General features: G+C 40.9%; 1 pseudogene; it reads right to left on the bottom strand.

Annotated features, from left to right (window-relative positions):
- Positions 1 to 389: 389 nt before the first annotated feature.
- Positions 390 to 26,378, bottom strand: LOC113439458 (angio-associated migratory cell protein pseudogene; annotated as a pseudogene).
- Positions 26,379 to 27,377: the final 999 nt, after the last annotated feature.

Below are 27,377 nucleotides of genomic sequence, written 5' to 3'. Positions count from 1 at the left end.
TACCTCCACATTCACATTCATGTATAGAAAAAAAAATCAATATCTTTTTTAAGACATCAAAATGAATTTATTGGGGATAGGGAAATATACCAAAAATGGAAACGTAACAAGTGAAGTTAATAATCACATAAATATAGAGTTCCAAACAAACCAGCCCAGATAAACTAATCATTTACTGCCTCCTTGAATAAGCTTTTGGCTTTTATGACATACTTGATCCATCTTTGGAGAATGCTGATCAGGGCTTCCTGCTTGGCTGATCCTAGGTAAGTATTTATTATTTCTTTCTGACAAATTATCAGTTAAATTCCTGCCATGTTTTAGTAACAGCAACTCAAGAAAATGATTTATCCTCAGTCAGAGCATTAATGTATTTCACAATGGTTTTGTTACTGTTTGGGAGTTTTTGTGCTATGGCCTGAATTTGGACTATCTGCATTCAAAGCAGATGTTTTCTTGTTCAAAGTGAAGTCTAAAATTTCAGCTGAGTGGCCCCTGTACTCGCTAATGAGCTTTCCCAAGTGTGCATCCCAGAGCCTCACAGCCCCATCCAGTCTGCAAGTGTAGACCACAGGTGAACTTTCTTCCCAAAGGAGCCGCACAATACCTGACTCATGCTGGCACTTATGTCTCAGAGTCTACATGGCAAGGTCATAAAGAGCCAAGGTCCCATCCAAATAGGCAATAGCTGCCAGTGACATCACATTTCAGAAGCCCAGGGACTCCACTGAGTTGGATTCTGTCTCCTCCTTAGCTGCAGGCTTGCTCTCTGCCTTGAACACGGACACCACCTTTCCAGTTGCAGAATTTATCAGCTTGGCATGGCAGTCACAGAACCTGTCAGGATTAGACTGTCATCCTTCTGGCTTGCCACACATGTTAAAGGGCCCTGGTGCCCCTCATTACCTTTCAGAACATGTAGTGAGTTGCCCTGCTTCAAGTCCCAGATGCACACTGTTCCATCTTCATAGCCGACAACAGCCCTTCTCCCATCAGAAAGGACACAGCCACATGTAGCTGGACAATTTGGCCCTTGAAAGGTTTTGCATTCTCCACTAGGGATCTTCCACATCCAGCAGTTGCCATCAGCTGTGCCAGCCAGAAGGACAGGGGACTGGGGATGCCATTCTGTCCACTCAAAGTCACCCACTTCAAAAGACCAAATTTCTTCTTTGGCATCAACTCTCCAGACTTTAATGAATCCACCCATGTCACCCATGGCCACGAAAGTGGAGTCATACCTAACACCAACACAAGTGACATAAACTTTGTGACCTGTACGCTCAAAAAGGAGTTCATCATCACTAACGTGCCACACAAAAATCAAAATTTCGTAAAGACAAATAAATACCTTATAACTGTTCCTAGAAAACAGCCTCTGGAAGAAAGGTTGAGAAATTATATAACAAATCAATTGTCATGACTTGCTAGAGCAGTACAGTGAGCAAAATGTAGATCAAGACTGGGAATGGCCCAAGTTTGGGGCCATTCGTTCTGACTTAGTTAAGTCTATCCAACATGCCACTCTGAATCCTTTTATTGATAATAATTTTTATTAAAATGTTCAAATACAAGGATAAAAACCAATACAATATTATAAGAATATAAACATTTTAAAATGAAAAGTGTTATTAAAGTGTTTATTGACAATAATTTTTATTAAAATGTTCAAATACAAGGATAAAAACCAATACAATATTATAAGAATATAAACATTTTAAAATGAAAAGTGTTAAGAAAAACTATGTATGTATGTATGCATGTATGTATGTACACACACAGATGCACACCACTCTCCCCTCCCTCAGACAATTACAAACTTTAGTTCACAAAAAACTTTCAATTGTGATATTTCAATAAAATATTCCTTCTTTGCATATCTCCTATTTTACCAATAGGCAAATTATAAAATCCTATAATTCAGTCCCAATCAGAAAAAGTTCACTAAGTGGTACCAGAAATAACACATATACAAAGATACATACATACATACATACATACATACATACATACATACAAATATATATATGTTTTCCTAACACACCTAAACAGCACACACCCCAAAAACAAGTTCACCATGGAAATGGAAACAAACAAACAACTACCATTCCTAGATGTACTAATCTACAAAAAACAGATGGCACACTAGGGCACACCATATACCAGAAGAAAACACACACCAACTGCCACCTCAATGCCCAATCCCACCACCACCCAGCACAGATAAACTCCATGGCCAAAACACTAATTGCCAGAACCAAACACCTGGCAGACAAGACACACATAAAGACTGAACTATGCACCCTGACTAAAGTATTGACAGCCAACGGCTTCCACAAAAGCAAAATCACCAGCTTGATCCACAAAAACACACTGAGACATAATGGAGACCTAGAAGATGAACAGACCTATGGAACAGCTATCCTGCCCTACATAAGAGATGCTACAGACAAAATCAGTAAGATACTACACAAGCATGACATCAAGACTGCCTTCAAAACAGACAGAAAAATAGCAGCCATCCTAAGAAACCCCAAAGATAAAATTGACCTAGAAAACCAAGGCATATATGAAGTCCCCTGTGCATCATGCCCTGCCACATATATTGGACAGACCGATAGAAGAATAAGTACCCGCCTAGATGAACACAAAAATGCAGTAAAAAAACTCACTAGTCCAACACATGAAAGCAACAGGTCATAGCATCGACTTCAATGACACCAAAACCCTAGCCACTATAGAAAACCCCAGCCGCAGAATTATCAGAGAAGCCATAGAAATTGAAAAAAGACCTGAAAGCATTAATAGAAGAGATGATTCCACCAGACTGTCAATTATTTGGAAGCCTGCACTCACAAACAAAAAAAATCTCCAAACCACAAGCCAGGCAAACACCTGGGCACAAACAGATCCCCCCTGATACCTCCAGCTCAAACACACCCCAACCAGACACCTAGATGAAACCTAGCTTCCTAATAAATGACAGCCATCCATTTACTCAGAGCCAAGCTGCACCAAAAGCCTCCAATACAGGAACACAATGTTTCCAGCCAATCAAGACAAAAAAAAAGCCACAAAACAGACAGAAGATATTAGAAACATCAATCAAGCAAAACACAGCAAACTCCAAGACCAATAAACACAGACCAAGACTCCCAACCAATCAGGATAAAGAAAAAAAACCATTCTGGCACAGCAGTAGGCTAGCCCCAAATTTAAAACTGAAACGGCTGTGAAAGTCTGACTCACAGACGAACACAATACAGAAGCCTGATGATGGCAGATGAGATTCTGCCGAAACATTGCTACAACTTTAAAAGCACAACTATAATGGCATGGGAAAATACCCGAACAAAGCTGAATACCGTGTGTGTGTGTGTGTGTGTGTGTTTGTGTGTGTGTGTGTGTGTGTGTGTGCACCTTGATCAATTTCTTTCCTTTACTTCTAAATAGTAACTTATCACTTTTTCCAAAAAATGTAGCAAAAGAAATCTGTTCTCATATCTTATCTGTTATATATAAACAAATCTTTAAAGTCTCAAAGTTAACAAGTTAATTAACAGCTAGAAACAACATATATATTTTAACCTTGATAAAATAAATCCACTTTAAATTCCTTCCATTTCTTTTTAAAAAGCTGGATATTTAATCCCTTCAAATAATGTCCTCCAAGTTCACTTCTTATTATTTTCTCTTTGTCTCCTCCCAGAAATTCTTTCACTAGTTTAACATGTCTCTTTTGTAAATCCAAGATAAGAAAGCTGTTCAAGTCGCTCTTCTGATTTATTATTTTTGTAATAGAATGTGTGATTGATCTTGGGAAATGAAAGGAAGAGCTGCTGCCTAGGAAATAATCAGACAAGAGAGGCAGGACTCCTCAGTGCCTTAATGGTCAGAGGAAAAAAACTTAGGAAGGACCCACCATAATAGTTCAAGCTGTTAAAAATGATGGCATGAAGTTTGTACTTTCAAAACTTCTGAGACTCTGTTAATGTAACCTTACAGAAGAATTAAAGTAGAATAGTCCTGTTCGGTTTACAGATTAATTATTAATTAATAATTTAAACATTAATCTATAAAATATTTTATTAATGGTTTAATTGATTTATTGTATTAATTGATTAGTGTGATTAGAGTGTTTAATGCAAAGAGTGTGATTACTGACTAGTTTAAAAGATCAAGATTCATGTAATTTAATTGATTAGTAAAATCAGTGATTTAGTGAATTTAATTGAACAGTGTGACTAATGATTAGTGTAATTAATTGATTAGTAGTTAGTGTAATTAATTGATTAGGTTGATTGTTGCTTAGGAAATTATCTGACTAGAGAGATTACTGCAATTGATTGATTGGTGTGATATTGGCTATATTGATTACCCAAAATTGTTCCATTAATTAATTCAATCAACGTACTATCTTAACAAACCTACCATGCCAAGAAAAAAATCCAATGCCAAACCACAACCTGAAGAGAAATTAATCCCCAACAATGAACCACAAGACTCCTGCACATGCCTTAAATGCTTCAAAACTCTAAAGGATAATGAAAACTCCATCAAATGTTCTCTGTGTAACAAATACGCTCATCATGACTGCTTGGGATTACCCAAGCAAATGATTCAATACCTAGAATCATCCAATGAGTTTCCATTTCTCTGCAAATCATGCAGACCCAAACTGGATCTGTTGGAAAGAGTCGATACCATTGAAACACGATTAACATCCCTTGACACCATAGTAGCATCCCTGGACGCCTTAAAAGAAAGATTATCCAACCTCGAAAAAAAAGACACAACGCAAAAACCTGAACATCCAATAGCTACAAACCACATCTCTACTCAACAACCACAACCCAATCCACAACCCAATCCACAAAAAACATAACCCAGACAAATATTGATATCCCAATCCTCATCAGAGAAGCTGTTGAGCGTGAACGGAAACTTCCAAACGCCATCTTATTTGGTCTAGAGGGCATCAATGATAATGATGACATCACAACTGTCCGAAACATCATCAGTGATTATCAAGCATCAACCATCTCCCCTGATGAAATACTTGACATTTCCCGCATTGGCCGAGAGCTCAAAAACAGAGACGGCTCTGTGACCCCATGCTTATGCAGGGTCATTTGCAAAAATGAATCAAGCAAACGCAAATTCATTTACACTATAAATTTACTCGCCAAAACTAACACCAACCTTAAGAACCTCCGTTGTCGCCCTGACCTAACCATACAGCAACGTGCCCACTCCCGTGTACTCCGCACTGAACTCAAAAAACGTCTAGACAATGGAGAGAAGGACCTGTACATTGACTACCATGCTGACTGTATCAAAAGTAAGTCACACATCCCGCAACTCAGCTCAAACCTTCAACCACAACCCTACCTCAACCAATCCACCATCACCCAAGACTAGGCACGCATGCCCCTAACTACCTCAATTCCAACTACTGCTGGCCTTAAATGCAAGCTACTCAATGCAAGAAGCCTTGTAAATAAAATACCTGAATTTTTCGTCCTACTAAATATGGCTAAATTCGACATTATATTTGTCTGTGAAACATGGCTCAACGCATCTCTCCCTGACTCCATTACCACAGTAAGAGACTATCATGTTTACCGATCAGATCGTGAAATTCGTAGAGGAGGTGGTGTTGCTATCTTCTATAAAAAGTCCTTACATCTAAAAAATATCCAAGTTACCCAGGAGCTTGCTCTTCCTGAGACCATTATCTGTGAACTATCCTTAAATATCACAATTCGATTCTTACTATGTTACAGAGCACCTGATTATGACATCGAACATGTAAACAAGCTAAATACACTACTAACATGGGCAGCATCCTGCCCATACCCTTTATCTTTCTTGGTGATTTCAATCTGCCTCATATTGACTGGACCCTAAATGAATGTACAACTGAAACCATACATGCAACCTTTTACAATGCTGTTACAAATCTGGGACTGGAACAACTACTAACCAACAACACTAGACTAAACAACTGCCTCGATCTCATCTTCTGCAATAGTTTGAATTTAATTTACGGAATACAAACTAAAGAACCCTTTTCCAGCAGTGACCACAATATGATTGACTTTTGTCTCAACATACGTCCACACAAAAACCACCACAATGATGTGATCCCCAATTATAATTTCAAAAAAGGCAACTATGATCTTATATACAACGATCTCTCATCCCTTGATTGGCAATCTCTATTCACTGGATGGAATACTGTTGAAGACCATTACAACATATTTTTACTTGAAGTCAAAAGAGTCATCAAACTATATGTACCAACAACAACTCCCAAAAAAAACAAAAAAACAGATTGCCCATAACAATAAGGAAACTTCAATCCAAAAAGAGATCACTCTGGCGGAAAAACAAATCTGGTCACGTTGCCAATTTCAAAAGCCGATACAAAAATTTATGCCACCAAATAAAGACCGAATGCACCAATTATCACATTAAACAAGAGGAAAACCTTCTAAGCACCAATTCCACCAGCGCTTTTTACAATTTTGTAAACAACAAACTAAAAGATTCAAGGTCCATCCCACCCCTGATAGGACCTAATGGTAAAGACTGCAATGACGACACCATTAAAGCCAACATCTTTAACACATTTTTTGGCTCAGTACTTGTAAACAGCAATGGATCATGCCCAGTATTTCCTAGCCGAACCACAGATAACTACAATGATCTAATACATATCGATTTTACAGAAGACAATGTTGAAAAAGCACTACGCAATCTAAAACCATCTCTATCTATTGGACCGGATGGAATATGTGCCTATTTCTTAAAAAAGCTATCCACTGCCATAGCCAAACCTCTAAGCATAATCTTTGAAAAATCTTTCAGGACCAGTTCCTTGCCTAACCTATGGTCACAAGCCACAGTCATCCCCATCTTCAAAAAGGGAGACCCTTGCCTAGTTGAAAATTACAGACCAATCTCCTTAAGCTGCATCACCTGTAAAGTCATGGAATCAATTATTAACCAATCCATCATCCTCCACTTAGAGACAAACAACCTACTCTCCAATAAACAATATGGTTTCAGAAAAAAACTATCCTGTAATCTGCAACTCTTACACTGCAAAAACATATGGACTACACAACTTGATCAGGGCAAAACAATAGATGCAAGCTACACAGACTTCTGTAAAGCCTTTGATTCAGTGGTACATGACAAACTACTCCTAAAAATAAAATCCTATGGTATCTCTGGACAACTGCATAACTGGATAGAAGCATTCCTGTCAAACAGACAACAAATGGTCAAAATTGGGAGCGTCCTATCAAATTCTGTACCTGTCAATAGTGGTGTCCCCCAAGGCAGTGTTCTAGGACCAACTCTCTTCATACTCTACATAAATGACCTCTGTGATCATATTAAGAGCAACTGCGTTCTTTTCACTGATGATGTAAAGCTGTTCAATACCACAGACAATACTGCTACCCTTCAAAAAGATCTTGACTGTGTATCAGAATGGTCAAACAAATGGCAACTTCAAATCTCAACAAATAAATGCTCTGTCTTACATATTGGCAAAAAAAAATCCGAAAATAAAATACAAGCTGAATAGTCAAGATCTTGTTGATGATCCAAGCTCTGTAAAGGATCTTGGAATACTCACCTCTAATGATCTAAGTGCTAGAGCCCACTGCAACTACATAGCCAAAAAGGCATTAAGAGTTGTTAACCTAATCTTACGTAGCTTTTTCTCTGGTAATATCACACTACTAACTAGAGCATACAAAACATTTGCTAGACCAATACTCGAATACAGCTCATCAGTCTGGAACCCACATTACGTATCTGATATTAGCACAATTGAGAAAGTCCAGAAATATTTCACAAGAAGAGTTCTCCACTCCTCTACTCATTGCAGAATACCTTATGCCACCAGACTTGAAATTCTAGAACTAGAAAACCTTGAATTACGCCGTCTTCGGTCTGATTTAAGCATGGTATATAAAATCATACATTGCAATGTCCTACCTGTCAATGAATACTTCAGCTTCAACCATAACAACACAAGAGCACACAACAGATACAAACTCAAGGTTAACCGCACCAAGCTTGATTGCAGGAAATACGACTTCAGCAACAGAGTGGTCAATGTCTGGAATACTCTCACCCGACTCTGTAGTTTCTTCCCCAAACCCCAAAAACTTTAACCTTAGGCTGTCTACTATTGACCTCACCCCTTTCCTAAGAGGTCTGTAGGGGGCGTGCATAAGCGCACCAACGTGCCTACCGTCCCTGTCCTATTGTTTCTTTTATTTTTCTTTTATTTTTCTTATATGTACCCATTTCATGTATTCATAACTATGTATACACTTATACTTATTATCTTGTAAACAATTGACAAATAAAATAAAATTTAAAAAAAATAAAAAAAAATAATTATTAAGAGCACAGCCAGTTTCCTTTGTAAAAACTGTGTGGCATCATTTTTCATATCATAGTTGTGGTCTGGCATTTTAAAATCCACATTCAGATTCACATTCAAATCAGCCTGTCGATATTTCATCAAGTAAAATCTGTTCCTCTTCTGTAGCCTCTTTTAAATCCATTTTTATAGTGGCAAACAATTTGGACAGTAATTTCTTAGTGCCTTGTTCCCAAATATTTTTAAATCCTTTCCCAATCAAATAACCTTGCTCCATTGCATTAATGGGTCTCTTTTCCTTTCATTGTAATCTTTAGTTCTCTTGGGTTCCTACTGATTGACCTCTTATCATGTGCATTTTTTCTAATCAATAATTTTCTATGGGAGGGTTTTTTTACATTTAGTTTCAACAGTTTCATGTAAATTTTTGTAAAATTTTAAACAACTCACAGAAAATATTTTTTCAATTCCCATTGATCTCTTAATCCATTCATAACTTTTCATAATCAACATTCTTGTCACCCTTTTGCTATTTGTTTCAAAAATTAATGTTCATCAAGGATGGAAGGAAATGCCCAGTACAATTAAACTTATCTTTCTGAATATTCCCAAAAGTCAGAATTCTCTTAGATGATTAAGAGGTAAAGTATGCAAACCCAGAGTATCTTTGAAGGTTTAGAGCTGCAGTTTAGGTACGATGACTTTTTCCTGGCTCCCAGAGCTCTAAACCTCCCAGGTAACACCATTTTACAGTCTCCTCATGGGGACCCTCTGTATGGACCACTTGTGGGCAATCCTGGCTCCCTCCTTGCTCTGGATGGATTTAAAGGAGCTGATCTATATATTTCAGGGGTGTCAAACTCAATTTCAATGAGGGCCACATCAGGTATTAGGTATGGGGAAATAAGAGGCTGAACCAGGGCTTAGTGCAACAAGGTTTATTTACAAGGGCTGAACGTGCTTGCTCAGCCTGGGACTGGCTCGCAGCGAACAGCTAAAGGGCTGGACCCAGCAGCCTGCTTTTATAGCAGGCTGCTGGGGAAACCCAGCCAATGAGGAGGGGCAGCCGCCCCCGCAGTGCGAACGGACCTTGGTGGGAACTTCTTCAAGGTCCAGGGACATAACACCCCTTCCCCCCAGATGCGAACACGCATAGTCCTTGAGGTATACGGGAGGCTTGTGCTGACGCCCAGAGCGGCGCAACTCTGGTGTGCTGTTCAGTGGATCAGAGTCCGTTGGTGACTGTTGGCTCGATGATGAGTCCCGAGTACCACCCTCGGTCGGAGTAGGTCCGGGGTCAGTAGGGCTGGACGCTGGGAGTGTCCTCACGCCGTCTGGCTCGGATGGGTTGGACGCTAGGTCGCCGCAGTCATCATTTGGATTCTCTGGTCCGGCTGGAGACGTTAGCAGGTCATCGGAGTCGATGTCGCTGTGTGGAAGTTGCAGCGGACTCTCACCGGTCTGTGCCCCCGAGTCGCGGCTGACAAGGGTGCCCTGGCATCTCCGAAGCTGGTCCAGATGTCGTCTCCAGACCCGGCCATCTTCCAGCTTAACCCGGTATGATCTGGGTCCTGTGATGGCTACGATTTCTCCTGGGATCCACAATGGGTCGCCAGCGAAGTTTCTCGCGAACACGGGTTCCTGCAAGACAAAATGCCTACTCCCGATGTGGAAGCGAGAGGAGAGTCAGGGCAGTAATGTGGGTGGAGCCTGTCCAATACAGTTCGCAGGCGTCTGCCCATCAGAAGCTCGGCCGGGGACTTGTTGGTTACTGTGCAAGGGGTTGAATGCTGGCTTAACAGGAAACAGGATAGTTTGTGGTGCCAGTCATCCTTGTTGAACCTGGCCAGGGCTTCTTTAGTGGTCCTAACAGCTCTCTCTGCTAGCCCATTACTGGCAGGATGAAAGGGGGCCGTGAAGATGTGACGAATGCCCAGGTTGGCCGAAACGACTGAATTCGGTTGACGCGAATTGGGGACCATTGTCGGAAACAATGGAGTCTGGTAGACCGTGCGTTACTAACAGGCGAGTCAATGCCTTGATGACTGCTTTAGACGTGGTCGTGGATAGTTGTGCCACATCAATCCACTTTGAGTAAGAGTCTCACGACCACGAGGAACATTTTGCCATGCAATGGGCCCGCGAGGTCGATGTGAATCCTGGACCAGGGTGCGTTGGCACTTTCCCACTTGGTGGGGGTGGCAATTGAGAGGATGGACGGGAAACCTGGCAGGGATGGCAGGAGCTTACCCATTTGTTGATGTCCTCGTCAAGGCCGGGCCACCAAATGTAGCTTCGCGCCAACGCCTTCATTCTGACGATGCCAGGGTGGCCTTCGTGCAACGCCTCCAGCACTCGGGCACGCAGAGATGTCGGGATGACCACTCGAGTGCCCCATAGCAGGCAGCCCTGTAAGCTCGACAGTTCCTGTAAGCGGGTCTTAAATGGCGTGAATTTAGCTTCAATGTCACTGCCCGGCCACCCCCTCCTCACCCAGTCCAGTACCTGGGCGATCGTTTTGTCCGTTTTGGATTTACTGGCAATATCAAGGGCAGTGATTGGGAGGTCCAGTTGGGTGACTTCAAAAATGGCGTTGACCGGGGCAGGGTCTTCAGCTGGGTCAGGCAGGGGGCAGCAGCTAAGAGCGTCTGCGTGGGACAATGTTTTACCAGGGCGGTGCACAAGTCTATACGAGTATGCTGCTAGGAAAAGAGTCCATCTGGTCATTCTGGGGGACAGAATTTGAGGGGTCTGCTTGTCACCTGCTAGTAACCCTAAAAGCGGTTTGTGGTCGGTGACTAGCTCGAAAAAGTGGCCAAAGAGAAATTCGTGAAATTTCTTCACCGCTGTAACAGCTGCCAAGGCTTCTTTATCAATTTGACTGTAATTGCGCTCTGTTGCAGAGAGTGTCCTGGAAAAAAAGCGATAGGGGCCTCGGAGCCGTTGGGCAGTCTGTGACTTAAAACTGCCCCAATGCCGAAAGGAGATGCGTCTGCTGCCAGTACTAATGGGAGGTTGGGGTCAAACTGGATAAGCACTGCCTCTGATGTGAGTAGCGACTTGACTGCGGAAAGCGGAGTCTTCTTTGTGTCCCCAGTGCCAAACCGTTTTTTATCCAGAAGTCTGTGGAGGGGTTCTGCCACAGAGGCTTTATGGGGCAGGAATGACGCGTAAAAGTTCAAGAGCCCCAAAAGGCCTGCAGTTCTGCTTTGGAGGTTGGAGTGGGTGCCTCGTGTATTGCCTTAACCTTGGACTCCAGGGGGTGAATGCCTGAGGCGTCAATTTTATAACCCAGAAAGTCCACCTGTCTAGTGGCAATGGCACATTTTTCTTTTTTAACTTGAGGCCATGCTGCCTGAACCTCTCCAGGACTGCTCTAACTCTCTGGAAGAGTTGGGGTCTGTTCCTGGCCGAGACTAAGATGTCATCGAAGTAGGGTACTACTCCAGGAAGGCCCTGTAAAATCCGCTCCATGAGGGATTGAAAAATGCCTGGGGCAACACTTACGCCAAACTGGAGACGCTTGCACCGGAAAGCACCCCTGTGGGTGACAATGGTCTGAAGTTCTGTTGTTTGGTCATCAACAGGGAACTGTTGATATGCTTGAGACATGTCCAATTTGGCAAAGATAGTGCCAGGTTCAAAAGTATGTAATAAATGCTGAATGACGGGTACTGGATAAGCGCTAACTTGCAAGAATTTATTGATTGTGGTCTTGTAGTCTGAGCAAATTCTCAGGCTACCATCTTTTTTTAGGGGTGTGACGATGGGCGTCTCCCATTTGGCGAAGTCTGTAGGCTCCAGGATCCCTTGTTTTAATAATTTATCTAATTCAAGGTCTAATTTAGGCCGAATGGCGAATGGAACTCTGCGAGGTTTTAACCGAATTGGGACTGCCTGGGGATCGACTGAAAATGAGATAGGGGTGCCATTATAACACCCTAACTCATCACTGAATACGTCTGAGTAATCAGCAAACAGGGAGTCCGTGTCAGAGGTTGAGGTAGCATGGACTCCTGTTAGACCTAACCCGAGGTGGGGAAACCAATCAAGTCCCAAAAGTGTAGGGAGGTTGCCGCTCACTACCACTAGAGGTAGGTGGCCTTTAAAGGTTCTAAAATTAACAAAAAACTTGCCTCTGCCGATTACAGGAATGGTCTTCCCCTGGTAGTCCTTTAGGCTAAGCTGGCACTTCTGGAGTCGGCTTCTTGATAGGCTGGGTTGAAGCTCCTTGAGGGTGTTCCAGGAAATAATGGAGAGCGCTGACCCCGTGTCAACCTCCATGTTGCAAGGTTTACCTTCTAACAAGACGGAAAGAGAGATTTTACTAATAGAATAGCAAGTTTGATTAGTGCAGAGGTGTGTGCGGCAGTTTAATACTTGCCTTTTGGGTCCGGCATGTGCGAATGAAGATGCCCTTTGTGCTGCGTTGTGTGAGGCTTGGCATACTCTTGCAATGTGCCCCTTCTTATGGCAGTTGTTGCAAGTGGCTCCTTTGAATTTGCATGTGGTCCTCAAGTGGGGTCCACCACAGGAAAGGCACAACGTGATGTGCTTGGATGGCCCGGTGTTATCCTGTCTGGTTCCTACCTGAGGGCGCCTGGCGTTTGTGAGGCGGTGAATGTCGGCCTCGTCACTTGGGTCTTCCTCATTGATCACCTCTTCTGAGTGGACGGAAACTGCTGTTTGCTTGGTGACAGAACCTTGGATCTCGGTGGCTGAATGGGATGCCAGCTCCTCTGCCAGGGCTTCCTCGATGGCTTGAGCGAGGTTAAGGTCTTTTTTGGCGAGCAGCCGTCTTTGTAGGCGCGGGTCCTTGACCCTGCAGACCAGCTGGTCTAGGAGCATGTCATCAAGGTAGCTGCCAAACCCACAATGGAGTGCTGCAGTCCTGAGAGCAGCCATGTACTGATTGATGCTCTCTTTGTCCCCCTGCTTCCTCATTCTGAAGGTGAAACGTCTGGCAATCTGTGAAGGTCTAGGAGAATAGTGGTTAGTAAGGATTTCTAACAGTTCTGTCCAGGGACATTTTTAACTCACGTGGAGCCACAAGAGCTGTGGCTGTATCGAAAACGATGGCTCCACAGTAGGTCAGGAAATGCGCTTTCTTTCGGTGTTCCCCTGCCTCAGCCAATCCGATGGCGTCGATGTAATGATTAAATCGATTCTTGTATGATTCCCACTTCTCCTCATCTGGCTTGAATGCTGGGAAGGCTGGATTGGCGTTCATGTTGTAGGTCTGCTGGTTAACCTGTTGGGGAAAATGCTCTCTCTCTGGGTAGCAGTAGAGGTTTGGTGCCTGTGCTAGGCAAGTGCTCTCTCTCTCTGGGGTAGCAGTAGAGGTTTAGTGCCTGTGCTAGGCAAGTGACTTCAGCTCTGGTGAAATTTCGCAATTCCCTTCTCTCTCTCTGGGGATCAGAAGGTGTTTAGACTGCAACGGTCGTTGGTAGCGTCTTTTGAAATTCGCGCCTGTGTGGGCGTTAGTGACTTCGTAATACAACGCTGTGTTGTATTTGAATGTGCTTCAGCTGACAGCTATTTGAATTTCGCGCCTAAACGGCACGAGCGGCTGCGGCTCGCAGCGCTTCTCACTCTCGCTAGCTTGTTTGCTGATCGCTTTCTCTCTGGGTTGCGATCAGCGTTTGCCCTTATTTTAGCTGACCGCTCTCTCTCTGGGCTGCGGATCAGCGTTATAGTGATTCAGCGTTCGTTCTCATTTCGGGCTGATCGCTCTCTCTGGGTTGCGGTCAGCGCTTGCCCTATTTTGGCTGATCGTTCTCTCTCTCTGGGCTGCAGATCAGCATATTAGTGATTCAGCGTTGCAGCTTGCCTCTGGTAGCCATCCCATCCTCGTCGCCAGTATTAGGTATGGGGAAATAAGAGGCTGAACCAGGGCTTAGTGCAACAAGGTTTATTTACAAGGGCTGAACGTGCTTGCTCAGCCTGGGACTGGCTCGCAGCGAACAGCTAAAGGGCTGGACCCAGCAGCCTGCTTTTATAGCAGGCTGCTGGGGAAACCCAGCCAATGAGGAGGGGCAGCCGCCCCCGCAGTGCGAACGGACCTTGGTGGGAACTTCTTCAAGGTCCAGGGACATAACATCAGGGCTATGGTTGACCTCGGGGGGCTGGACATGGCCATCTTGACATCATCACTGGGCATGCCTGACTGGGTGGACGTGGCAAGCTGGGTGAGCATGGCCAGCTTGATGCCACTTCTCAAACTGCTGGCATGTTTCTTCTTTGCATTGGGTAGACTGAGTGGAATCCATGCTGGCCCGATGTTTCCTCTTCGCATTGGGTAGACCAGGCCAAAGCAATGCGGGTAGACCAGGCCAGCCCTGAGGGCTGGATCCAACCACATCGTGAGTCAGATGTGGCCTGCAGGCCTTGAGTTTGACACCTTTGATATATGGATTTCTCTTTTTGGCTTGGCCACAGGGTCCACACACCAGGGAATCATTTTAAGTCTGCCATTGCTTCCCCAGAAGTCAGAAGCTATCTTGAATTCTTAAGAGAAATATTAGTAATAGTAAAAACAGCAACAGTGATAACAGTGGTATTTTAAAATCCAATCCAATGAAATTAACAGAATGTGGCCACTGAGAAGGGTCATGTCATGCAGGGGATATACATTTTTTGGATGCAATCATAGAGGTTGCCCACTGGGACAATAACACCATAAAGACTTACAAGAATTGGCTGGGGAAGGGGTCATTCCAAGAAAAGCTATGGATCTAAAACAGATCTAGGCTAGCAAAAGGAGACTCTTAACCAGTGATGGGATTCAGCCAGTTCGCACCACTTCGGGAGAACCGGTTGTTAAGTTTCTGAGCAGTTTGTGAACTGGTTGTTGGAAGGAATCATTACGGCAGAGAACCAGTTGTTAAATTATTTGAATCCCACCACTGCTCTTAACTGCAGGCTGAGGATCCCAATCTAAATTTTCCTGATACTCAATCATACTCCTATTTTGAGAGGAGGGAGGACTGACTAGTCTCAGATCTGGTTTAAATTATTCCCTGTCATATCAAAAAAGGTATAGAAAATAAAAATAATATTCTAGGAAGGTTAATCGATCAGAGCATTCTAATCAGGCAATATGATTGTGTAAGTATATGTTTGTTTGTATATGTATAAACACAAATTTACACACACCTACAGAGGAGAAAGAGAGGGAGGAGGGAGAGAGAGGGAGAGAGAGGGAGAGAGAAACAATGCTATGATTATTTTAAGTGTTGGATTTCACTTTTTTAATAGGTTCCTTTTTGCATTTGTTTAAATTATTTTCTTTCACCTTTGTATTAAATAGAATTTTAATTAAGCTGTTCTAGGAAAAGGACAGTCCTGAAAACTAGTCAAGGAATAAAATAAACAAAATAGCAGAACTTTTATTTTCAACACATAGACTAAGTAATACATAAAAGTTTTAATTATTTTATAAATTTAATTTCCAATTCACAAGTAGTATGTCAGTTGATTGATGATCAGGGATTATGGGAGTTGAAGTACCAACATGGATAGCAGTTTAAGTGGGGATGATTTATTCTAATCCCATCATGATCATCCATTTATTTCATCGCTCACTGAATCTTTGATAAAAGATAGATGCTGCAATGGCTTTGCAAAAAAGGAAAGTAAGTTGTTGAGTATGGTATCTTTGATAATAACATACAAGTTAAGGAGGGGGGAAACATTCAGATTTTTCCTTTCCTTTCCTTTGCCAAATTAGCATTTTCAGCATCTTCTTCTAAGAAGTTAATAGTACTCTGAAAATTTAGAAGTGCAATTCCAAATTATGATCAGATCATCTCATTTGTGGTACCTGAAACTGATCTTATCTGAATAGTGACCTTATTCCAATTCAGAGAGCAAACTCATTATATTATTAAAGAATATCAAAACCCAAGAAAGAACAGTCAAAGCAGAGGCTGGAAAGAATTCACTTTACCATCATTTCCAAAGATTAGTTCTAAGCCTCTCTCCCCTAAACATCATTTTTAGTCCTGCAGGAGGTCCAGTTCAGAAATTATTCCAGTTGACTAGCAAGCGGTGTATCTTTATCCTGATTTGCAAATCCATTTCCACCTCCAACTATATTTGTTTAATAGCTAAATACACAAACAAAAAAATAGTATGGAAAGATGGTGCTATTTTATAGCGCAATGTTTTGTTTGCTATATGGTAGGCAGGGTGATCAATATGTGTGTGTTTATGTTCTAATCTAGACAGCACCTGGAAAGAAATCCATTGGGCAGCCTTGACCAAAATAATGTGCATATATGTAACTCCATAAAATCAACCACAACTGAAATATAAGCATGAAGGCAAGGACATAAAGGTACAGGCAAGGATACTGAAACAAGATTCATTTTTACTGGCAATTAAGCACAGTCTTTCAGGAGTGCTATTGTGAGATTATGCATCCATAGATATTTCGTGTTAGACTGCCAGTAGCTTGGCCTGATAGCACAGAAAGGATAATAACGCATGCTTGCAAATACCTAAGCATTAACTTCAAACTTCATCAAATGAGAACATCACTTTGTTGAATTCAGTAAGATTTAACTTTAAAAAAGCAGGGAAGATTGGGTTCTGTATTGAAGCATCTCCTATAAAAGAGTCTCAGAGAATAAAATTTCTATTTAGGACTCAGATAGTGCCAGCTGAAACAGACAGTCCACCCAGGTGATTTAACAAAATTTTGATTCTTGAAAAACACAGTACAATTCCAGGAATAGCCAGGTGGTATGCTTTTCATATTTTCTTATTCTTCCAAGGTAGAAACTACTTTTCTTATCATTATGAGAGCAAAGTTAGAAGTCCAGTAATAATTGATTATTGAGAGAGGGTTTTTTTTTCAAAATTGTGCAAAATGTTAGATGTAAACATGACAAGATGGCCATTTTATGAAATAATACTCCAGCAAAGCTGTACCATCCAATCCTTTTTGAATTATGTTATAGGGAAAAGCAATAGTTGTCTACAAGAGGAGCAATTCAGCAGTAAAATTAAAAGGTGAGTAAAGGATACTATTAGAAATACTCAGAAAGAAAAAAAAAGTAGGATATTTCATGGGATGCTTAACTTAAACTAGTATCTCATACCATATCATACCAAATCTTTTAAAGCTTTTTGTGATGTGAAAGAAATCTGTTTTAGGTTTAGATCTCCTTTACTGTTCTTCAGATTTTTTGGGTCCTTGGCCCAATGCCTCGACAGATTAAATCCTCTCCCCATTATGTTCAGCCTCTCCTGTTTCATACTGCTACTTTATTCTCACAAATGAGGGCAGATTGAGATTTCTCCAAAGCAAACGTTTCATATTAATGCTATCTGTTCAAATGATATATTCTCCACAAGAAAATACAGAATACATCAGTTTCCTTCTTCCTTGCTTCCTAGAAAAGACTGAATTTCTTCCTTTGGGTTGAGAATCTGTGAAAAGAGGTAAACAATTTCTTAGGATAATAACACGTTAAAATATATAGGTATATATGAATATTATAATTGTTATTTCCTTTTCCTATACCTCATAGCTATATAATTTTCTCCTGAGACAACCTGAAACCTTCTGAAAAATCCATAGCCCCTGTCAAACATAAAATAAATTTCACTAAACATGGTGGCCATCAACTGGTTTTTGATAATCTCTAAGTCTTCTGCCTGAAGCAGCTCTTTCATGTGTCCAAGATTGTGCTCGTTCTCTTTAATTCTCACTGCCACCACAAGTGTCCATGAATGCTTCTGAAGCATGCTGACAAGAACCTCTCTAGGTATTTGTCCAATCCTTATTACGTAATATAAAACACACCTTTTATTATATAAACTGATATTAGATACCACATGTGGTCCGCTTTAGGTAATTTATAGTTAAATAAATATTTATTATGATTTCTGATGTTTAAAATGAAGCTTGCTTGCATGCTCATGACAGCAAAGTACACTGTTGTGCATCATTAGACCCATTCTAATATATCAGAGGATACTATCTTCCACTTGGTTTTTGTGGGAGGACTTACATGTTCAAAAAGGGGCTTCTGTGAGAGGCATGACTTGTCCTTGAGCCCCTGTTCATCAGAAATTAAAATAGTGAGGTTGCCTTGGACGTTCTTGCAGGTTCCCTAGGATACTCGCTACCAGATTTCCTATGATATTCCCTACCTCTTTCTACAGGTAAGCACACTCCTAAACAAAGTATAGTAGTAAGCTCCCAATCATACACCATTGATATATTCTAAGAATGCATAAGGAAATGCAGGATCAAAATATAGAGGTTACTCCATATAAGAGGGAAAAGATCAATTTAGAAATCAAGAGTAACGTCATGCTTTTATTGGGGCCTAACCTAAAATGTAATGACCAAGTTTTGCCAGTGAAGCTGTCAAAATACTGGGTGAAGGTTTTCCAGGTTTACATGAGCTGTTCAAACTAAATTTCCTGTTTTTCCAATCAGGCATTCAGAAGATAGATGCTGGATGCAGCTTCAAATACATTATGATTTTTAAAAAATGCAATAATATTAAGATTATATAAGCATTTTGAGCTAAGATACACCCTATCATATTCTTGGAACTATTGACTTTGTGTGGAGAGTTGAAATAAGAATTCAAATATATATATATATATATATATATATATATATATATATATATATATATATATATAGGTATAGTAATACATATGCTTTTACTGTGTTTCTCTGATGGAACTTTTAATGGAATGTACATATATCTACCCATTAGTGACTAATTCATTATAGAATTTACATATTGAAATCTATCAGTAGTGTCAAGGTTGTGTATTGCTGTACTTTCTCTCTTTCTCCAGTGACGCACAGAAACGAAATCATTAGAAACTTGCTGATTCTCAGACATAAAAACAATGATTTGAATGTCAAAGTTTGTTTCTGTTTTCACATTGTGAAGGATACCCATGTTCCCCTTTCATGTTTTTTTAATCAGTGTTGTGTTGGAGTCTCATAATGTATACACATAGTCAAATTGCCTTTGATCAAAGATTTCATATGAAATCTATGGAATCTTGTGACTCCTAATTTTGGGCAGCCTGAGTATAAGAGACTTGTGACTTACTATAACTTGCTAAAATCATTTGTTACTCTCCAGTTGCTGGTATTAATAATAGACTTAGAAACAAACATGTTTTATTTACGTATTTATTAAATTTATTTGCTCTCCATCTTGTATCTGGTGATTCTGGGTGTCATGAGTATAGGAAACAGGTTTCTAGAGAAAAGATGCAATAAATTGTATATAAAGAAATGTAATATAGTTTTGAATTTAAAAAAAACATTTTTCCTAAAGTTACTAGTCAGCAAATACTTTTGTAAAGCACCAAGAGTCCAAATATCCACAGGAGAGCAAAATAAGGAGACAAATCAGCAACTGAATCACCAGTATTTTTCTGGTTGAATTCCTTTACATCAGCAAAGAACATGTTAAACAAATATTTCCATATTTCTAATATTACATATAAAGGAAAAGTTTGAACTTCTATTTTTTATGGAAACTGGGAAGATAATTATCTTTGTTGGCCAAAAAAAAAAAAGAATAAGATCATATGTGGGATATGTTTCCTGCATCCTAGTTGAATAAATAACAACATTGAAAGTTATAGCTACTAATACAAATATGAAAGAACAATCAGTATCTGCCTAAGGCTGCTATTTTATATGCCTATTAACAGGACATCAACAACCCCAAAATGATAATCATTTTGTAAGGTTGCCATATGTCTAAGAACTTGAGACAAATAGAGGAAACAAACAGAGTAGAGAAGAAGAAGAATGTAGTGGAAGATTGAAGTATATTTATAAAATATATAAAATTCCTAAATTCTATCTGTTTCATAACTTATGGAGACTACAAAGAAATCTCAAGGTCAATCATACAAGCATTACAAAGACCCTGTGAAGAAGACCTTATGCCACTGTGACATCAGCCAATGGAATTAGAAGCTGCTAGGTCCCTGCGCTACAAGCATTAAAAACAGGGACTGCCAAAAACTGATAGAAAAATCTGAGTGCATCACAGACTGACAGCCACAATTATTACAATAATAGACATCTAGTACCCCCATTGTACTAGACTGTCTCCTTCCAGAGAGGGGGCTGCACACCAACCTCCATGTCCACAGATGAACCGCACAACAGTGTATTTTCTTTGAACCCGAAAGACTACCTATAAACCAATGCTTTCTTTCTCGCCTATTTCATCATTTTGATGTCATAGTTTATGATATTAAAATAAACACCTCTATTTGCCCACTTCAGTGCTACAAGGTAAAATGTTAAGGTGGTGGTTGACAATCTATTTCCAGCAAGCTGAAAATATGCCACTTCAGCCCTATTTCTATAAGCCTTCTTTTTATGCAGTTCCTTAATTTATTAATTAATTTAGATGAAATTATACTGCAAAATGCTAATTTTAATAGGGTTCTTAAGGATTTTTTAAAATAAAAATGAAGCACTAGTTTTAAATAGCAGGTATCAGAGCTTATCTGCAAAATTCTGGATTAGCACACAAAGTTTTAGAGTTTTCTTTATCTGTCACTATCTATTAGTCATCTGAATCATTGCAGCCTCTTGTAATAAGCTTTATTATTTTCATTTTCCCTCTTTCCTCCAAAGAAAATATAAGGTAAAGCACACATAGTTCTACTCTTCCATCTCTTTCTCTCTGTGTGTCTGTCTCTCTCTTCCTTTCCTAAAATTGTTTCTTTTTCTCAAATTCGTTTTACTATTTTCATCACGTCCCAATCTCCCCACAGATTATCTGTTTCTTTAACATAATTCATGATTAATGCCTTGTGACAAAACATGTAGGAACTTATAAGCTATGCCAGAGCAAGCATTTATTCAGTCCCCATACAAAAAGCCAAGGGTATGGTACAGTTGTAGGATTCAATTTTTTTTACTACCAGTTCTGTGGGTGTGGCTTGGTCGGCATGGCAGGGGAAGGATACTGTAAAATATCCAGTCAAAATTGGTATTTGTGTAGGGTGATGTGTGAAATCCGTTCATCTCTGGCTCTTTCTATTAGCAATCCAATCCTCCTATCTATGTCAGAAACTTGTTCATAGAAAAGATTATTGTATTCCTCAGAATGAAAGTCCCATTACTATTTTGTTTGTTAAAGGAAATTTATTGTAATGCTTCTGATTCCTCAAACTCAACTCTTGGGCTGTTAGGATGTTTGTAACTGCTTTTTATCTTATCCCATACTTGGCTTGTTGTATGTTGTGTAGATTCTCCAGATTTGAGTAGCATATACAGTGAAGTAAACAGCTAAATAAATGTCTGTGTGATATAGTATGCCCTTCTATAGGTATCATTTTTTAATTTTCTTGAGTCTCAGGTCCAAGGCTCCAGACTCCAAATTAGTATTATTTATCTAGAGTCCAAGTTCAACATTCATAACAATAACTGGACAAGTAGCCACTTAACAGGTTTCTTGTGTTCAAACTACTGTATCTGGGCAGACATGTTTTGCAAAAAGATTGCCATTCATACATTAAATGGACAGCACAATCAACAAAGGCTGGGTTTTTCTTGGAACCCTCCATTTTTTGATATCAGTTTTAGCTGCATAAAGCTTCTTTATAGTTTCATATTTTCATCCTGAAAGCCACACTCAGAAAAATGGTTACAGCACTTCTAACCTTGATCGTACCCTGGAAAAACATTTTACATTGTTCCATCCTGTGGAGATGATTCAATTGTGGACAGGGTTTTGGAAATCAGGCTTGCAAAGATAAATATTTGGAAACAAATGTTTGATTGGCAAACCAATACTTCCAGGAATACATTTGCAGACGTGTAAGTGCTATGCTTTAACTGAACATCCATATAAATAGAGTGAAATAGGGACAATGTTGATGAAACATAACCCCCGTTCCTCAATCAACCCCAGCATTCCAGGCCAAATACAAATCATGCTTCAGGGCATCATATAAATTACTATTATAAATTCACATGGTACACCAGGGAGTGCCTCATTTTGTGTGATTGGTCGCTGTTTCAAGAGCAGTTTAAATTCTCAACCTGCTGCATGCAAGCACTGCTCCAGGGCTTCTATTACTGATATATTGTTACAAAGCACCACAATAAAACATGAGCTAAAACAACTTAGTTGAAATGAAGATTAATATGGAACATGTGTTCCCCTGCTTTCACTCAGATGGAACAGTCCAATAAATACAAGCTACACAAGACTCAGGATATAGGGCTCCAAGAGCAATCTGATTGGCTGATGGCTACAATTGCTGAGGGCTAGCAATGTGTTTCTGCAACATCTCCAAAGCACTGATGGATAAAGTTACTGCCATATTTTTAAAACAATCATTTTTTAGGGAACAGTGGATTGCCAAATTATGGGAAATGTTTCCATTTGCATAGATATGAATGCAGAGATCATTTTATTTTGTGTGGTCTTTTATTCTAGTGGCATCAGTGGAAGAAGCAACACTTTCTCATATTTTTAATATGTAATAGTCTGTTAATTCAGATTTTACCTGTATGCACATGGTCATTTTACAATGTATTCCTTTTCTCAGCCCTACAAGTAAGTATCTTTTGAAAAATCCATGGTTTGTTTTTTTTTGATGGAGAAATTAAACACTTGCTTGTGGATTTAATATATTGACTTTTTAAAAAAATAATTCAAAGTTCCCCCCATGATATTTTATATCTAATAATGATAGCCATGAATAATTAGATAGATGAAGTTATAATTTGTATGGAATATTTTAAACTTATACTTTATATTTATAAAATATGAAATCTATATATAAAAAAGCCAAGTACCACTCACTCATCACAAAACCATCAGAACCATAAAGCCTACAAACTTGAAATTTGGCACATATGTGTCGCGCCGAGCGACCGGTCCGCTGTTCCGTCGGCGTCCTTCCGCTGCCTATGGAATTCCCCGCAGGGAAGAAGTTTAGCGGGACCCTTGCAAGGGTGAATACCAATAACAGACACCAGACATCCGATTGCTTCAAAGGAGGGAGCACATCGCGCCCGGGGCAGATGAAATGGTCCCGGCGGCGGCCCCAATTGCTTTGCACAAACCTCTTTTATTATTTTCTTTCAAGCGGGCGGAGGAGCACAAAGGAGGTAGCAGAATTTTACCTTATATGGAGGAAATCATAAACAAAGAACAAAGAACAAAGTATGTGATAGTTTGTAAGTTTGCAAGTATACTTATCATACTTAGCTGACGTGTCCTGGGACGGAAAGTACCAACAGTCATTGTTTCGTGATCGTACTGAAACATTTTGCGGTTGGCTAAAACAGGGTCATCAGATATGTGCAAATATCCTTGTGTCCGTGTTTGGCAATGTCTGCTTAATGGTGGAATAGCTACAATTCCTCCTTTTTTATTATTTTTGTGATGCCGTCTCCAGGTAAAGTCCTTTTTCCTCTGAAATGGATTCAAAGGGTGGCAACAAACCCTTCGGTTTGCTGAGACCCTGTTGCACCAGTTCGTACGAGGAGGAACACTCACCTTCTGATCCTTCATCACTCATAACCAATAAGGCTCCTTTGGGAGCATAGGAGGCATTTGTATCTATTTCATTCTCTGACTCTTGGTCAGAAGACCATTCCAGCAGAGGCTGTTTAACAGAATCTTTGGATACAATAACAGATGTGAGAAAACTGACCGTTTTTTGAGTATTATTGATTTCACTATCAAGTGCTTGTAAGCGACCTTTTAAGAATTTTAGCAATCGTCCCATAACACATGGACCTATTAAACAGGCAAGGCATAGCAATATCAGAGGACCGGCTACAGCAGACAATAAGGTAGTTAACCATGGAGAAAAATTGAACATGCCTTGATACCATGCTTGATTTTGCTGTCGCTCATTTTCTCTATCCTTCAATCGTTTGTGTAATTCAGCCATTGAATCTTTAACAATACCTGAGTGATCAGCATAAAAACAGCATTCTTCTTTTAAGGCTACACATAATCCCCCTTTGTTTAAAAATAGCAGATCAAGACCTCTTCTATTCTGCAGAGCGACCTCAGCCAGAGAAGTGAGCGAGGCCTGGAGTGCAGAGATCGAGGTCTCAATACGTTGAAGATCCTCATCTATTTGTAAGCTGAGTGCTGCTACTTGTTGATGACCAACAGCCAGAGCTGTGACCCCAGTTGCTGCACCAGCAGCACCAAGGCCCAACAACACAGACAATGTGAGAGCTGTGACAATTTCTCTTTTTTGATGAAGTGGAAATTTTGGGGGTTCTAACACATTAACAAGTTCCGGCCCTGGGTAATAAGTTATCTTGGGGAGCAATTTTACTTGTATGCAAAAGGATTTTTGAGCAATGAGAACGTCCCCATGAACACAGGCTGTGGCTCCCATGGAGCATGCCCAAACAGAATTGTTACCCGGAATGAAATACTGACCCCAGAGGCGAGCAGTTATGTTGCCTCCAGAAGAGGTATATAATGGGCCATATCCACCATGCCCGGTAAAGGGTGTGATGGCTAACCGTTCTTTGGTCAAATAGACTTGGCAATGATAACCTGATGAAACATTATGACAATACTTGGAATAATTAGCAGGGATATTTCCCAAACAGCATCCCTGACCTACTATGTCAGTAACCGTGATGGAAGAAGTATTCCATCGGCATTCGTTATCTGAGGTGGAATTACGAATGGGTTCATCTGAGGCTACTGCATCATAAAAGGGTGGCAGGTCAGATAGGCAGAGCCAGCATTGGTCCGTTTTGGAGGAGTCATTAAGGGTGGCTTTTAATAATGCAAAAGAAGAATTAACCAATTGAATTAATGGATTGGCCTGAGTGTCAGATTTTTGTAAAAAGGCAGACTTCAAATTTTGATTTGGACCTATGTCATACGTGGGCAAAGACATTGTTAAACGAATAGTGAAAATGTTACCTTCATCCCCATGGCCATCCCATTGGCGTCCCCCCCCCCCATGTAAACCCTGACATTCATTGTTGTTGAGTTAATGTCTTCCCTTTTTCGGTAAAGGTAATGGTGAGCAGGTTCAGTCTCTGGCCACAACATGGCCACGAAGAGCAGTGAAGCTGCCCATGAGTGCGGGTAATGTGGACATAATCTCCTTTGGTAGGGGGTGACCACCAAATGTGGCCAGTGGACACACAGCTCCATTTTTTACAATACCTATCGACTGGGCCACCACAAGCAGAGCGGGATTCGCCGGTGCTGTGAGCAGGACAAAAGTACAAAGGATAGTTATCAGCAGGAGCTGGAGAGCAAGAACCCTGTTTGTCCCATGTATCAGCTTGCAGTTTTTTGTCAGCAAATTTCTCGACCCCAGTACCCATTTCAGCAAAGTCCATGGATAATGGGGGAAACCATGGCCACCGAGTGTGGTTGGTGGTGCTATTAAGAACTTGTCCTTGAAAGTCCAGGATAGTCCAGGTATAGCTATGTGGCTGATGTTCATTCGTGGAGACTGCTCGAGGGGGTCGACGGACACGATGAGTGATGTGTGGAGCGTGCTTTTGATACAAAGTGAGAGTCAATCGGGAGGAAGTGGCAAATCCATTGACCATTTTTGTAATTTCACACTGGTACTGTCCATAGTCAGCCAATCGCACATGGTGAAGGGCCAGGGTTGTAGCACGGAAATGATAAGTGATGGAATATTGGGTGTCATCTGTCAACAGAGTATCATTTCGAAACCACCTCCAATTAGTTCCCTTCTTTTTTACCGGAGAGCGTTCCATGGCGTTGGAAATGGAGCTGAGACCCGGAACCGCAGGGTATCTGAGGCGATGCGTCTGGATGAATGTGGTTGTTTTATGAGAAGTGCCATTGAGGATGAGGCGGCGCCTGCGGCCCGAGGGTGGCTTATAACGGCCTGGCCAATAAGATGGAAGAATGGATCTCCAAAGGCAGGCAGCGGAGTCGCAGGGTGGAATGCAGCAGTGAAGGTGTCTCTCCATGCGTTCCGAAAGAGGAGAGACGTTGGAGTCAAGCAGCTGTAGCCAGGATAGAAACGGTGGGGATAGGGGAGGAAAAGCAGAAGAGGGGGTAGACAATAAGAGAACAGTATGATTAAGGTAAGTATGATTAAAAGAAAAGCCTAAACAAGAATAGGAGCCAATTGTTCGCGAAGTTACCTGTATAGTCAGAGAAATGAAGCAAGGGGAATAATAATATGAGAGAGTGATTTCTGAGGCAGGCAGAAGAGGGCGGCCATTATGCTGAAAGGCATAATTGCAGGCAGGAAGAGAATTGTCTTCATAAGCAAAGGTTACTGTGCTGTGAAGAGGGGCTAGGATAACCCCCGGAGATGCATTAAAGAGTGAAAAGACTGGAAATATCATTGTCAGCAAGAGGATGAGAGATAGAGGAGGTGTGGCCACTGGGTGGCCCATGGTAAGGGCGGACACAACGGGCAGGAACCCAAAGCACTTTGTCAGGAAGTTGTACTGCAGCGTATCCTTTTCCCCAAGTGATGAGCTACGCAGGGCCTTTCCACGCAGGATCCGGAAGTTGTCTGAAATAGACAAGAGGGCGAGAGGATGGGGACACTGGCTTGGTAAAATGGAGAGAAGCAGCCGTAGAAGAGGGAGAGCCAGTGAGGTTAAGAAAGTTAAGAGCATAGAGTGTAATGTTCAAGATGTTTTGTAACGCTGGGAGGTTCGGGGGGCCTAAACCCTTTTTTCCCATTTGCCGATCAAGGGCGTTTTTCAGAGTTTGGTTTGTCCTTTCCACAATAGCCTGACCCTGGCTATTGAATGGTATACCGAGTTTATGAATGATGGCCCACTTATGACAAAACTCAGCAAAGGGAGAGCTGACATAAGCAGGACCATTATCTGTTTTGAGAATTTTTGGACATCCCAACGTTACGAACGTTCGAATACAGTGATTAATAACATTTTTAGTTGCCTCTCCTCTTTGCAATGTTGCCATAATAAACCCTGAATAAGTGTCTA

This window comes from Pseudonaja textilis, chromosome 1 (genome assembly GCF_049901715.1).
Source record: "Pseudonaja textilis isolate UNSWEBS1 chromosome 1, rPseTex1.2, whole genome shotgun sequence".
NCBI classification, from domain to species: Eukaryota; Metazoa; Chordata; class Lepidosauria; order Squamata; family Elapidae; genus Pseudonaja; species Pseudonaja textilis.
Note: the sequence above shows the minus strand (reverse complement) of the source record. Positions and strands in the feature narration are given on the sequence as shown.